The 12,152-nt window shown below is 37.4% G+C and overlaps 1 non-coding gene across 1 annotated transcript; it reads left to right on the top strand.

Annotated features, from left to right (window-relative positions):
* Nucleotides 1-827: 827 nt before the first annotated feature.
* Nucleotides 828-935, top strand: LOC112774684 (small nucleolar RNA R71). The gene has a single exon (XR_003189155.1). It is a non-coding gene; the product is annotated as a small nucleolar RNA R71 (small nucleolar RNA).
* Nucleotides 936-12,152: the final 11,217 nt, after the last annotated feature.

Here is a 12,152-nt window from a genome sequence, read left to right on the forward strand (position 1 = left end):
AAACGTCCCAGGAGGTCTTCCTCACTAGGATTCACGTCCTCTCGCTCCCTTGTAGGTTCGGCCATGATGGTTAAATCAATGGCCTTACACTCTCTCTTTGGATTCTCTTCTGTATTGCTTGGGAGAGTACTAGGAGGAGTTTCAGTGACTCTTTTACTCAGCTGGCCCACTTGTGCCTCCAAATTTCTAATGGAGGACCTTGTTTCATTCAGGAAACTTAAAGTGGCCTTAGATAGATCAGAGACTATATTTGCTAAGCTAGATGGATTCTGCTCAGAATTCACTATTTGTTGTTGAGTGGATGATGGAAAAGGCTTACTATTGCTAAACCTGTTTCTTCCACTATTATTAAAGCCTTGTTGAGGCTTTTATTGATCCTTCCATGAGAAATTTGGATGATTTCTCCATGAGGGATTATAAGTATTTCCATAGAGTTTCCCTATGTAATTCACCTCTGCTATTGCAGGGTTCTCAGGATCATAAGCTTCTTCTTCAGAAGATGCCTCTTGAGTACTGTTGGATGATTCCTTCAATCCATTCAGACTCTGAGAGATCATATTGACTTGCTGAGTCAATATTTTATTCTGAGCCAATATGGCATTCAGAGTATCAATTTCAAGAACTCCCTTCCTCATACGCATCCCATTACTCACAGGATTCCTTTCAGAAGTGTACATGAACTGGTTATTTGCAACCATGTCAATGAGTTCTTGAGCTTCTGCAAGCATTTTCTTTAGGTGAATGGATCCACCTACAGAATGGTCCAATGACATTTTAGATAATCCAGACAGACCATCATAGAATATATCCAAGATGGTCCATTCTGAAAGCATGTCAGAAGGACACTTTTTGGTTAGTTCCTTGTATCTCTCCCAAGCTTCATAGAGGGACTCACCTTCTTTCTGTTTGAAGGTTTGAACATCCACTCTAAGCTTACTAAGCTTTTGAGGAGGAAAAAACTTGGCTAAGAAAGCCATGACCAGCTTATCCCAAGAGTTCAGGCTGTCTTTAGGTAGAGAGTCCAACCATATTCTAGCTCTGTCTCTTACAACGAACGGGAAAAGCATAAGCCTGTAGACCTTGGGATCAACCCCATTGGTCTTAACAGTTTGACAGATTTGCAAGAATTCAGTTAAGAACTGAAAAGGATTTTCTGATGGAAGTCCATGAAACTTGCAGTTCTGTTGCATCAGAGAAACTAATTGAGGTTTCAGCTCAAAATTGTTTGCTCCAATGGCAGGGATTGAGATGCTTCTTCCATGTAAATTGGAATTTGGTGCAGTAAAGTCACCAAGCATCTTCCTTGCATTGTTATTATTTTCGGCCATGTCTCCTTCTTTTTCGAAAATTTCTGTCAGATTTTCTCCAGAGAGTTGTGCTTTAGCTTCCCTTAGCTTCCTCTTCAGAGTCCTTTCAGGTTCAGGATCAGCCTCAACAAGATTGTTGTTATCCTTGTTCCTGCTCATATGAAAAAGAAGAAAATAGAAAATAAAATATGGAATCCTCTATGTCACAGTATAGAGATTCCTAATGTAAGTAGAAGAAGAAAAGAAATTCGAGCACAGAAAGAGGAGAGGGTTCGAATTTTTAAATGGAGAGAAGTGTTAGTAAATAAATAAAATAATTAGAAAGAGATGAGGGGGAGAGAATTTCGAAAATTAAATAAATTAAAATAAAATTATTTTTGTTTTTAATTTAAAATCAAAGTTAGAATTAAAAAATTAAAAAGAAAATTGAAATTGAATTAAATTAAAGTTTAAAATAATTAGTTAATTAAAAAAGATTTTGAAAAAGAGGGAAGGGATTTTTAAAAATTAGAAAGAGAGAGTTAGTTAGGTAGCTTTGAAAAAGATATGATTGAAATAGTAAACTTTTAAAATCAAACAAAAAGTCAAGTAGTTAATTGAAAAAGATTTGAAATCAATTTTTGAAAAGATAAGAAGTTAGAAAAGAAGTTAGAATAGATTTTGAAATTAATTTTGAAAAAGATGTGATTGAAATTTATTTTGAAAAAGATTTGAAAAAGAAATTTAAAAAGATTTGATTTTGAAAACTAAAGTTGATTACTTGACTAACAAGAAACAAAAAGATATGATTTTAAAATTTAAAGATTGAACCTTTCTTGATAGGCAAGTAACAAACTTAAAAATTTTGAATCAATCACATTAATTGTTAGCATTAATTTTGAAAATATGAAATAGAAATAAGAAAAAGATTTTGAAAATAAATTTTGAAAATTTCAAAATTATGAAAGAAAAAAGGAAAAAGATTTGATTTTTGAAAAAGATTTGAAAAAGATAGAATTTTTAAATTGAAAATTTTGCTTGACTAAAAAAAAGATATGATTTTGAAAATCTTTGACTAATTCAATGCAATTTTCGAAAATTAAGAGTAAAATAAGGAAAAGATATTTTTTTGATTTTTGAATTTTTAATAAGGAAAGAGAAAAACATCAAAAAGACTCAAGACATAAAACTGTTGGATCAAAACAAAGGAAACATGCAAGAACACTTTGAATGCAAAGATGAACACTAAGAACACTTTGAAGATCATGATGAACATCAAGTATGTATTTTTGAAAAATTTTCAATAAAAAAAAACATGCAAGACACCAAACTTAGAAATTTTTAATATTTAGACACTAAGAATTCAAGAATGCATATGAAAAATAAGAAAAGACACAAAACAAGAAATTTTAAAGATCAAACAAGAAGACTTATCAAGAACAACTTGAAGATCATGAAGAACATCATGCATGAATTTTCGAAAAAATTTTTTTAGGAAAAATTAAAAAAATATATGCAATTGACACCAAACTTAAAATTTGACACTAGACTCAAACAAGAAACATCAAATTTTTGGTTTTTATGATTTTATTAATTTTTTTTTGGTTTTTTCGAAAATTATTTTGGGAAAAACGAAAAAGAAGAAATTTTTTTTGTATTATTTTTGAAAATAAGAAATAAAAAAGCTTAAAAATAAAATAAAATTACCTAATCTGAGCAACAAGATGAACCGTCAGTTGTCCAAACTCGAACAATCTCTGGCAACAGCGCCAAAAACTTGGTGCACGAAATTGTGATCATCAACAAAGGCGCCAAAGACTTGGTGCTCTCAAACGTGAATCACACTTTGTCACAACTTCGCACAACTAACCAGCAAGTGCACTGGGTCGTCCAAGTAATAAACCTTACGTGAGTAAGGGTCGATCCCACGGAGATTGTCGGCCTGAAGCAAGCTATGGTCACCTTGTAAATCTCAGTCAGGCGGATTCAAATGGTTATGGTGAATTGATAATAAATATAAATAAAATATAAACTAGGATAGAGATATTTATGTAATTCATTGGTGAGAATTTCAGATAAGCGTATAGAGATGCTTTCGTTCCTCCTGAACCTCTGCTTTCCTGCTGTCTTCATCCAATCATTCCTACTCCCTTCCATGGCAAGCTGTTTGTTGGGCATCACCGTTGTTAATGGCTACATCCCGTCCTCTCTGTGAAAATGGTCCAATGCGCTGTCACTGCATGGCTAATCATCTGTCGGTTCTCGATCATACTGGAATAGGATTTACTATCCTTTTGCGTCTGTCACTACGCCCAGCACTCGCGAGTTTGAAGCTCGTCACAGCCATCCCTTCCCAGATCCTACTCGGAATATCACAAACAAGGTTTAGACTTTTCGGATCTCAGGAATGGCCGTCCATGGGCTCTAACTTATACCACAAAGATTCTGATATCTCGGACTCGGTCCTCTGTATTAGATATCTAAGAGATATTCATTCTAGTTCGTTTGCATGTAGAACGGAAGTGTTTGTCAGGCACGCGTTCGTAAGTGAGAATGATGATGAGCGTCACATAATCATCACATTCATCATGTTCTTAGGTGCGAATGAACATCTTAGAATAGGAATAAGCTTGAATTGAATAGAAAAACAATAGTACTTTGCATTAATTCATGAGGAACAACAGAGCTCCACACCTTAATCTATGGTGTGTAGAAACTCTACCGTTGAAAATACATAAGAACAAAGTCTAGGCATGGCCGAATGGCCAGTCCCCTAAACATGATCAAAGGATCAAAAAATAATCCAAAGATGTAAAATACAATAGTAAAAAGTCCTATTTATACTAAACTAGTTACTAGGGTTTACAGAAATGAGTAAATGATGCAGAAATCCACTTCTGGGGACCACTTGGTGTGTGCTTGGGCTGAGAATTGAGGTTTACACGTGTAGAGGCTTCTCTTGGAGTTTAACGCCAGTTTGTAACCTGTTTCTGGCGTTTAACTCCACTTTGCAACCTGTTTCTGGCGTTTAACTCCAGAATGCAACATGGAACTGGCGTTGAACGCCAGTTTGCATCGTCTAAAATCGGGCAAAGTATGGACTACTATATATTTTTCAAAAGCCCTGGATATCTACTTTCCAACGCAATTGAGAGCCGCGCCATTTGGAGTTCTGTAGCTCCAGAAAATCCACTTTAAGTGCAGGGAGGTCAGAATCCAACAGTATCTGCAGTCCTTCTTCAACCTCTGAATCTGATTTTTGCTCAAGTCGCTCAATTTCAGCTAGAAATTACCTGAAATCATAGAAAAATACACAAACTCATAGTAAAGTCCAGAAATGTTATTTTTATTTAAAAACTAATAAAAATATACTGAAAACTAATTAAATCATGCTGAAAAGTATGTAAAAACAATGCCAAAAAGTGTATAAATTATCTGCTCATCAGGCAGCTATGGAAAATTATATATCATTGCGAAGCCCCGGACGTTAGCTTTCCAACGCAACTAGAACCTTCTCATTTGGACTTCTGTAGCTCAAGTTATGACCATTTAAGTGCAAAGAGGTCAGGCTGGACAGCTTAGGAATTTCTTCAACTTCTTGTATTCCTTCCACTTTTGCATGCTTCCTTTCCATCCTCTGAGTCATTCATACCCTGTAATCTCTGAAATCACTTAACACACATATCAAGGCATCGAATGGTAATAAGAGAGGATTAATATTAGCAAATATAAGTCCAAAGAAGCATGTTTTCAATCATAACACAAAATCAGAAAGAAGAATGTAAAGCATGCATTTTGTATGAACAAGTGTATGAAAGATTGATAAAATCCACTCAATTGAGCACAAGATAAACCATAAAATAGTGGTTTATCAGTGACCAAGGAGAGAGTTGTGCTCATCTACAGCATCATGAAAGGAGAGAATGTCAATGTGGGGGAGATGATCGCCAACAACATCAACAAAGTGCTGAAAAGCACCAGTGACAACACAAGGTTGGCATTCCCCAGCATTATACAGAGGCTATGTGATGAGGCTGGAGTTGAAAATATCATTGATGAGGTGCTTTTGAAGCAAGAAAAGTTCATAACTGCCAAAAAGATGGCCAAGGTGGTGGCTGTTCACCCACTCAACAGGGCCAGAGAACGAAGAGCTCATGCTCATGGACCACAACAACAACAAAAAGAGGAAGAGGCAGAAGAACAACCTCACTTCGTGGCACTTCAACCACCACCACACTACCAATGTCATCAATTTCCAGAGGGATTCAACTGGGAACAATTGCAAGGAGATGTACACTAAATGAAGGGAGACCTACACCACTTGAGGGAAGATGTCAATCAACTTAAGGAGACTCAGCAACAACAATGGAGCCAAGTCAACCAAAACATTCAGCATCTCTAAAGGAGTTTTGAGAACCTCAAGGAGCAGCAAGATCAAATTAACTGGGGAGAGATGTAAGGCAGCTTAGGAATGATTCTAGAACGACAATTACAACAAATGGAAAGTCTTGCTGAATTCAGACACCTTTATGAAGCAAAAACTGTAGCCAGAGGGGAATATGATTGCTATGCACAAACAAAGTTGAGCTACCTATGTAATGCAGTAGCTAACATGAACCCCAATTACCCCACCTATATGCAGAAATTAGAGGAACTCAGCTCCAGACAAGAAGAAATAGCATACCAACACAAGAAGAATATGAAATCCTACATGAGGAGGCTAGGGTTTTGGAAGCCCAAGGATGCCAAAGCACAAGAAGGTTCATCCAAGCCAAATGAAGGTGGCTCCTCCCCTTCCAAGAAGAAGGACAAAGGGAAGGGGCCAATGAACTAAAGATGAAGCTGCTCAAGGTTGTTGAGTCCCATGGTTAACACTTTCTAAATTCTGAAATCCTGTTTTAAGCTTTTGTTTAATTTACTCTTTGAATAAGTAATCATGCTAGGATAGTTTATGTTTTATGCTTCATTTTATTTCCTGTTTGAAGTCTTTATGAGTTTTTTTTACAAGAAAGAAAATGCCATGTATTTCAAGTCTTCATTTCAACATAAATAAAAGTAGAGCTTGTCTCCATAAGAGTTATTGTGAGTTGTGCAAAAATAATAAGAGAGACCAAGGCCAAGAGAGATCATCAAACAAACTAAGAAACTAAATGTAGAACCTTGGATGAACTAAAAAGAAAATGAGTCATGGAGAGCAACTAGTCCTAGAAGGTATAACAAGGGAAGGTTAAGGGGTGTTCCTTGAATATCCATAGAACCAAGAGGTAGTAAGCACTAAAGGCCCAAGGCTCTGAGCATCAACTACTGAGATGGAAAAAGAAACATTAAAAAGCTCAAAAAGAATTAAAGATCTTATTAGATGCTTATGGTGAAGATGTGTCAAGAAGAGACCTGGGCAAGTAAATTCTTAGGGGTGTCTCAACACCTAGTACCCTAAAACCAACTGGTTTGGGAGTGCTAATTGAAAGCCTAATAAAAGGGTTGTCTTGAGACAAAACACTTAGAGTCGTGGTCAAGAAAGTAAAACAACCCTTGCTACTTCAAGGTGACAATCAATAGAAAGGACCCCTATAGCCTATACCTGGAAGAACCCTCAAGGATCCAAGAGCTTTTCTTGACATAAAAACATTCATACATGTGTTGAACACTTAGTTTTAATCTTAGTTGTATTGAAATCATTCAAAGCCAAGGCCTCAAGTTATAAAGGCTTACTCACATTGATTTGCTTGGGACAAGCAAAGCTTAAGTTTGGTGTTGTGATGACTTGCATCATCTACCCTTCTTTCTTGCATAAAGAAGACCATAAAAGAGCATAAACCTCATTTGATCAGTATAATTCATGCATTATTTGATGAATATTATGGTACACTACTTTGAGATGAGTTGTGCTGAATTTCAGGTGAAAAAGGCATCAAAAATGGGTAGAAGACAAACAAGAAGCTGGGCGTGTGAAACTGGCGTGCCACTTAGGAGCAAACGCCACAAAAATGCACTGGTGTGGCACGCCAGGAGCTAGGCGTGGCACGTCAGTACTAAATTCCAGAAGGGAAGTCCAAGCATGCATGTGGGCGTGGCACGCCAGAGACTGGGCGTGGCACGCTAGTACAAAATTCCAGAGAGCAACAATGGAGGACACAAAAGGGGGTGTGGCACGCCAGGTTAGGCGTGGCATGCCTAATCCATCAACTACTATGGGCGTGCCACTTGAGCAAAGAGGCGTGGCACGCCAACCCACCATTCCAAGAAGAACCCCCACTATGGCGTGCCACTTGATATCGAAGGCGTGGCACGCCAGCTCCAAGAAGTCACTTGGGCGTGCCACTTGAGAACTCAGGCATGGCACGCCAAGCTTGAAGAGTTCACAAATCCATGGGCATGCCCCTTGAACAGCATGGCGTGGCATGCTGGTACAATAATCCAGAGAAGGGGCTGAAGGCAATTGAAGACTGGGCGTGCCACTTGAAGTCGAAGGCGTGGCACGCCAACATCTCAATCTCACTTAGGCGTGCCACTTGAGCAACCAGGCATGGCACGCCAGTACCATTCAGAGAGCAAAGAAGCATTGGGGAGTGCCACTTGGTATCGAAGGCGTGGCACGCCAACCTAAGCATCCCACTATGGCGTGCCACTTGAAGGCTGAGGCGTGGCATGCCAACTACTGGAACCAAGGTAAGATCATGAGCGTGGCACGCCAGCCTTTAGGCGTGGCACTATGGTATAAGTTTTCAGAGAGGATGAAGGAGGCCAATTACATGGGGCATGCCACTTGGTATCGAAGGCGTGGCATGCCAATCACTATTCTCCACTTAGGCGTGCCACTTGAGTTCGTAGTGTGGCACGCCAAATAAAGGAACCACTCACTCACAAAGGGGTGTGGCACGCCAGACCCTGGGCGTGCCATGCTAGTTCAACTTTCCAGAGAAGCTTAGCCAAGCGTAGAGCAAGGGCGTCACACGCCAAACCCTGAGCGTGCCACGCTAGTTCAAGTTTCTAGAGGCAAAGAGAAGTGGAAAAAGACTAGGGCGTGCCACTTGAGCTTGAAGGTGTGGCACGTCAAGGTTGTTAGTGAAGACGAGCATGCCACTTGAAGGGCTGGAGTAGTATAAATACCCCCAAGGAGTACTGAAGAGGGGGTGGAGCAGTTAGTTTTAGATCCACTTTTACACTTCAGTTTTGAGTACTTTTTGAGCTATGAGTAGCTAACTTCCCTCTCATTGAGAGAGGGAGCTCTGTTGTACTTGATGGATTGATAATAGTGAAATTCTTCTTCTCTTCATCTTCTCTTTGATTTGCTAGAAGGAATTTCGTTCTTAATGCTTAGTGTTCAATTATCTTGGGAAAGAGATTGAATGCAATTGGGTTTCATGGGAACCTAGGGAAAAGAAACATGAAACCATGCTTGAAATCCCTTTTCACACTTGAGTAGAATCTGGGTTTTGGTGTTTGGATATGTGACATATAATCCTCCCTATACTTGGACCTATGATGGTGTGTGGTATAATCAGGGACCAAGCATATCTCTCTTCATGAGCAATTAGACCAAGGAATTGGCTATTGATCAAGATCTGAGAGATTGAGTCACCAAGGGATTGGGGCTCAATCAATCATGATTGCCAAGAGGTCAATGAGTTGCATGATTAAAGAGGATATAAGCTAGACATGATCCAAAGAGACAACATCTCCTAATCTCAATGAATTTCCCCATTCTTATCTATCCCTTTCTTTATAGCTTAATTTTACATTCAGCAATTCCCCATTCCCATTTACATTCAAGTCATTTATGATTCTGCACTTTACATTCTGCCATTTCTATTTCTGCACTTTATTGCTTTTCTTTATATTCTAGTCATTTACATTTATGTCATTTACAATTCTGTACTTCACAATCTTATTGATCCACTTGACTAATTCATAAATTAATTAAAACTACTCGAATTTGCCAATCTCTGTGGATACGATCCCACTCCACTGTGGGTTATTACTTGACGATAATTTTGGTGCGCTTGCCAAAAGAACTAATTCACCAATTTTTGAATGGGGTGTGAATTTTAGTCATCAATATACTCAACTAACTAAACTAAACATGAAATTAAGCTAATTCTATTAATATGTACAAAAGAGAAAAAAATGAAAAGAATTTACCATGGTGGGGTGTCTCCCACCTAGCACTTTTGTTTATTGTCCTTAAGTTGGACTTATGGGGAGCTCCTCTCAAGGTGGCTTGTGCTTAAACTCATCTTGGAACGTCCACCAATGCTTGAGTCTCCAATAAGCACCATTCTTCAAAATTAATAACTCCAAGCTTGGGTGGAGTTCCTCACAACCCATGGGCTCCCAAAATTGATTCTCCTTGTGCGATCCGGTATCCCATACTTTATTTTCACACCCGTCCTTGAATTGATCATCATTAGTCCATCCAGGTGGCAAGCAAGATGAATTCTCAATAAAGTGACCAAACATCCTTCTAGACCTATGCAATCTAGTTCTACACCAAACCTTGCAATCAAACTTTGAACATGCAACCATAATGAACCTAGAATAATGTTTCCAACGACTAGCCATCTCCATTTTACTCTTAAGGCCACAAATATGTCTAAGTTGACCATCCGTCTCAAGCAAACCATATTCAAGGGAAATAATAAAGCTTAAGTATAAAGAATTTACCCACTTGAATGAAAGAATGGAGGGTGATGGCTTGGGGAGAGGTATTTCCAATGTCCTTGCAAGCTCTACTCCCTTATGTTCTTCCTTGTCAATCTCCACCTCTTCACAAACTTCTTCAATTTCAATCCTTTGTTCATCAAATTCATCTAACTCTGCTCCATCACTCAAGTCATAGATGGGAGGATTAGAGAAATCTACCTCCACATTGCCTTCTATGTCATTGGGAGAAGGTTCTTCAAGGTCAAAGGATTCACCACCAAGAAGATTAGATGCATGATCTTCATCACCAAGGTAACTCAATTCTTGCTTCATTCCCTCTAAGTCTTCATTCAAAATTTGTTTTGAAGGTTGTGTGTAACAACCCCGATTTTCGAGTACGCGAGATCTTTTCTGAAAGGGAAAAACCTTTGATATATCATCAAGAATCTAAATCCTCATTGTCATTATGTCATCTTTAAGTTAGAACCTTTTCCGAGACAAGCTCGATAACGCGGTCGCGAAGAACCTAGTTTTTGAACCGTATCGGTTAGGAGTTTTGATTCGGTTTTTCGTAAATAGTCTCAGTTTGACAAACCGGACCCGATTTATGAGAGAAGAGAGATAATAGGATGATATTATCATTATATTAGTATTAGAAGCTTCTTGAATAATATTATAAGGTTACCTGATCAGTTTTAGTTAAAAACAAAAAACCGGTTTAACCGGGTTCACAATTTACTGGTGCAGCTTAGCACCGGCACTCTCTGATGACTTTAGCAATGCTAAGGCCTCATTATACATATTTTATTCTTATAATAAATATGTTACTAGTGTCATTTATGCTAGTAGCTCAGAAAATAATTTTTAGAGATGTTTTCACAAGTGTTCCGATACATCTAGTTTTAGTAGTTATACACCTGAGATATTTTAATATTATTTTAATCCACCTCCAAGCCAACCAATCACAACTCACCCTACACCCCCAAAACCCCCAAGGCTGGCTCATTTTCACTTTGTGGCCGAAAATAGGTAGAGAGAAAAAGAGAGAAAAGTTCTTAGTTCCAAATCTTCAAAGCTTAATTTCTGCTAAACAAAAACTCAAATCAAAATTCCAATCTGACCAAAATGATCCTCTCTTCTTTCTCTACATGATCATATGACTTATCAAGGCTGGAATCAAGGTGAGTTGGCTGCACCATCTCTCTTTTGATTCGGTTTCAAGAAAACATGGTTAAATATGTGTTTTCTTGATGTGATTTAGGAGGAAAAAGTGCTTAAGGACCACCTAAAAGTTTAATTGAATTAGGAGCAGCAAAACCAGGTAGGGTGTCACGAAATTAATCTTGATTATTTGTGTTTGATTTGTGTGAATGTTGTATAAATTGGCTGTGCTAAAAATTGGTTGCATATATGATTGATTCTTGGTGAAAATTTGGTGAAATTTTGATGAAATTTGATGAAATTCAAGCTTTAAAGTTCATGTTCTTGGGCAGCTGGAAAAACAAAACCCTAAGCTTAAATTGAGGTTCAATTTGTGTTAAAATCATTTAGAAAAAATGGGGTTTTAGTGGCTGCTAATTTATTATGAATTATAGTAAAAATTGGTTGCAGAAAAGACTGAAAAACGGGTAAAAACAGAGAAAGAATCTGAAGAATTTATGAAGAACATGAAGAACACTTTGAGTGTGATGAAGAACAATGAAGAACAGGCCTTAGATCTTAAAAAGGGCAAGGAAGTAAAATTTTTGGTGTTTAAGGGGTTGTTTGGTAATTTCTAAAAGTTAGGGTGGTAAAAGTAGAAATATTAAAAGTTACGGGTGGTAAAAAGTGAATTTTAAAGGTTAAAAGTAAAAGTAAGTTAATTTTCGAAAATTTAATGATAAAATAATAAAAACTAATAAAATATTAAATAATAATATTTAATTAAAAATAATATTTTAATAAAAATAATAAAATAATGCGGAAAAGGCAGTTTTCTGTAAAAGCTTTAGAAAGACAACTTTAAGCACAGAATCTCATAATTACTTTCATAAAACACTTAGGGAGTGGTAAAAACATATTAGTGAGGCAAAGATAAATAAAAGATAAAAAGTTGAAGAAAAGATAAAAATCGAAGGAAAAGTCTGTAAAGTTTTAATGACAGAAAAACAGACAGAGACTAGTGAACGAACTAGGGCAACATAGTTAGTCCTGGAATTGCGAATAAAGTTAGGTATTATATGA

The sequence above is a fragment of the Arachis hypogaea genome, chromosome 18, assembly GCF_003086295.3.
Source record: "Arachis hypogaea cultivar Tifrunner chromosome 18, arahy.Tifrunner.gnm2.J5K5, whole genome shotgun sequence".
In the NCBI taxonomy this organism is placed as follows: Eukaryota; Viridiplantae; Streptophyta; class Magnoliopsida; order Fabales; family Fabaceae; genus Arachis; species Arachis hypogaea.